The sequence below is a fragment of the Nerophis lumbriciformis genome, linkage group LG09 (genome assembly GCF_033978685.3).
Source record: "Nerophis lumbriciformis linkage group LG09, RoL_Nlum_v2.1, whole genome shotgun sequence".
NCBI lineage: Eukaryota > Metazoa > Chordata > Actinopteri > Syngnathiformes > Syngnathidae > Nerophis > Nerophis lumbriciformis.
In genome coordinates, this window is record NC_084556.2 from 51,805,971 (window position 1) to 51,810,000 (window position 4,030).

The window sequence follows — 4,030 nt, forward strand, 5'->3', positions numbered from 1 at the left end:
ACATACTAGAGATGCGCGGATAGGCAACTATTTCATCCGCAACCGCATCAGAAAGTCGTCAACCATCCGCCATCCACCCGGTCTAACATTTGATCAGAACCGCACCCGCCCGCACCCGCCCGTTGTTATATATCTAATATAGACGATGCAAGGCATTAGTGAGGTTATAAAGCTTTTGCCTGTTAAAGAAAGGAGACTGATCCAATGCAGCACAGACATTCGCGTGCCACGCTGTCACGACCCAGACGCACACCAGTGCGCAATCATATGGGAGCCGCGCTGAGCGCACCTCCAAGCGCGTCTCGCTGCCGCCGATGGCCGGGTATGGGCCCGACGCTCCAGCGTCATCCATTTTCAGGGCTAGTTGATTCGGCAGGTGGGTTGTTACACACTCCTTAGCGGGTTCCGACTTCCATGGCCACCGTCCTGCTGTCTATATCAACCAGGGTGAGCCCCACCCCTTTCGTGAGCGCACTGCGCGCGGAGTGACCCCTGTTACGCGCCCCCGGCAACATGGGTGGCGGGCAGGTAAGCTGCGCGGGCGGAGCGCGCGGAGTGACCCCTGTTACGAGCCCCCGGCCACGGGGGTGGCGGGGGCTGCGCGTGACGCCAACCGCGGCGAAGGCGGACGAGGCGGGGTGTCAGTGCGGTGGGCGCGGTGGCGACGCTGGACGTGCGTCGGGCCCTTCTCGCGGATCGCCTCAGCTACGGCTCCCGGTGGGGCCCTCTCGGGGGAAGGGGCCTCGGTCCCGGACCCCGGCGAGGCGTCCCTTCTCCGCTCCGTAAAAGTGTCCATCTCTTTTTTTCTTCTTCTTCTGTTGTGGCATATGCTGCAGGTGCCTGCTCGTTTTTCGTATGTGGGTAACAACATTTAACTATGTATATATATTTACCAATTGGTTTAACTGCCACCCGCCTGAATCTATTTAAAATCTAATTTTTTTTTATTTCAACCGCCCGACCCGACCCGACTCGCGGATAAAATCTTTTTTTTTTTTATTTCATCCGCCCGATCCGCGGATAATCCGCGGACTCCGCGGTTGTGCCCGCAAACCGCGCATCTCTAGTACATACAGGTTTTGGAACAACATATGCTGCCATCTAAGCGACGTCTTTTTCATGGACGCCCCCTGCTTATTTCAGCAAGACAACGCCAAGCCACATTCAGCACGTGTTACAACAGCGTGGCTTCGTAAAAAAAAAAGAGTGCGGGTACTTTCCTGGCCCGCCTGCAGTCCAGGCCTGTCTCCCTTTGAAAATGTGTGGCACATTATGTGTCATGACTAGGACTGTGGCTTGGTTTGTTCTCCCGTGGTGCAAATGAACTGGACTGGTCAAGGCTTGAAGGTGGGTACATGATTTATTTAAACTATCAAAAAAGGAATAAACGAAAAGCGCGCACAGGGGCGGAGGTACAAAACTAGACTATAAACACAAAACTTGCACATTGGCAGAAACTATGAGCAATTAAACAAAACACTAACTGTGGCTTAATAAACAAAAACTTACTTGGCATGGAACCGACATGAAAAAAAGAGTAGCAAGGGTCATCAGGGTGTGGAGAGTGTGCAGGAGCATAAATGCGGGGATGTCGTCAGGACGAACAACAGAAAATGAATGAACTTAAATACTATGGACATGATTAGGGAAAGCAGGTGCGTGACTCAAAACGTGAAACAGGTGCGTGACGTGACAGGTGAAAACTAATGGTTGCTATGGTGACAAACAAGAGTGCACAATGAGTCCAAACGTGGAACAGGTGAAACTAATGGGTAATCATGCAAACAAGACAAGGGAGTGAAAAGCCAGGAACTAAACAAAACATGACTTAAAACAAAACATGATTACACAGACATGACATTATGAAGCGTAAAATACGACAGCGGAGACCCCGGACTGTTGAACGACTGAAGCTCTACATAAAACAAGAATGGGAAAGAATTCCACTTTCAAAGCTTCAACAATTAGTTTCCTCAGTTCCCAATCGTTTATTGAGTGTTGTTAAAAGAAAAGGCGATGTAACACAGTGGTGAACATGCCCTTTCCCAACTACTTTGGCACGTGTTGCAGCCATGAAATTCTAAGTTAATAATTAGTTGATCAGTTTGAACATCAAATATGTTGTCTTTGTAGTGCATTCAACTGAATATGGGTTGAAAAGGATTCGCAAATCATTGTATTCCGTTTATATTTACATCTAACACAATTTCCCAACTCATATGGAAACGGGGTTTGTACATGACAGCTGCAGTTGATGAATTGAAGATCTCGCAGGAGCAATTTCACTCCCATTAGCCATAGAAAATAGATTCCTATTATAAATAATGACCATTTTGTCACTCTGGAAATGACGTTCATTATGACACGACCATCAGAAATATTTTTTTCTCAATGTACGAATTACCGCATATTGCACTACGTTAAATGATTGACAGAAACCGTTCTTGTCACTGTGGTGTACAGTCAGTAAAGTGAAATAGTGCTAGTCAGGCTGGAATGTTTACATGTGTGCGATTCCGGTCTTGAAATAGTCTCCTAGTCATCAAGAAAGACATGACTGAATGACCTGTGATGTCATCATGTTCCAAAGAACGACTGCAGCCATCGGCTCGTCAGATATGAGTCGAGCAAGGGTGTGCCTAATAAAGTGACCGACACATAGCATCCGAGCTCACATTTGTGCATCCAACATCGGGGGAACCAGGATCAGGTGAATGAAGAACACAACGCATCTATTTGTGGCACAATCGCACAAAGTTGGGTTTCAGTTTCACTTTAGCGTCTCGTATGGCAGTGGTCCCCAACCTTTTTGTAGCTGCGGACCGGTCGACGCTTGAAAATTTGTCCCGCGGACCTGGGGGTGGGGTATAAAAGCAGCTTCCATGAAATGCTCAGTCGTTCACAAACACGGATGGGGCGAGGGTCACCACTTTGTGAACAAATGCATGAGCAAATTGTCGAACAGTTTAAGAACAACATTTCTCAACCAGCTATTGCAAGGAATTTAGGGATTTCACCATCTACGGTCCGTAATATCATCAAAAGGTTCAGAGAATCTGGAGGAATCACTGCACGTAAGCGATGATATTACAGACCTTCAATCCCTCAGGCGGTACTGCATCAAAAAGCGACATCAGTGTGTAAAGGATATCACCACATGGGCTCAGGAACACTTCAGAAACCCACTATCAGCAACTACAGTTTGCCGCTACATCTGTAAGTGCAAGTTAAAACTCTACTATGCACAGCGAAAGCCATTTATCAACAACACCCGGAAACGCCGCCGGCTTCGTTGGGTCCGAGCTCATCTAAGATGGACTGATGCAAAGTGTTCTGTGGTCTGATGAGTCCATAATTTCAAATTGTTTATGGAAACTCTGGACGTCGTTTCCTCTGGAACAAAGAGGAAAAGAACCACCTATAATCATTGTTATAGGCGCAAAGTTCAAAAGTTAGCATCTGTGATGGTATGGGGGTGTATTAGTGCCCAAGACATGGGTAACTTACACATCTGTGAAGGCACCATTAATGCTGAAAGGTACATACAGGTTTTGGAGCAACATATGTTGCCATCCAAGCAACGTTATCATGGACGCCCCTGCTTATTTCAGCAAGACAATGCCAAGCCACGTGTTACAACTGTGTGGCTTCATAGTAAAAGAGTGCGGGTACTAGACTGGCCTGCCTGTAGTCCAGACCTGTCTCTCATTGAAAATGTGTGGCGCATTATGAAGCCTAAAATAGCACAACGGAGACCCCCGGACTGTTGAACAACTTAAGCTGTACATCAAGCAAGAATGGGAAAGAATTCCACCTGAAAAGCTACAAAAATGTGTCTCTTCAGTTCCCAAACGTTCCCAAATGCCCCTGTGACAACTTTTTTACAATGCTGCCAAATTCTAAGTTAATGATTATTTGCAAAAAAAATATTTCTCTCAGTTTGAACATTAAATATCTTGTCTTTGCAGTCAATTCAATTGAATATAAGTTGAAAAGGATTTGCTAATTATTGTAGTCTGTTTTTATTTAC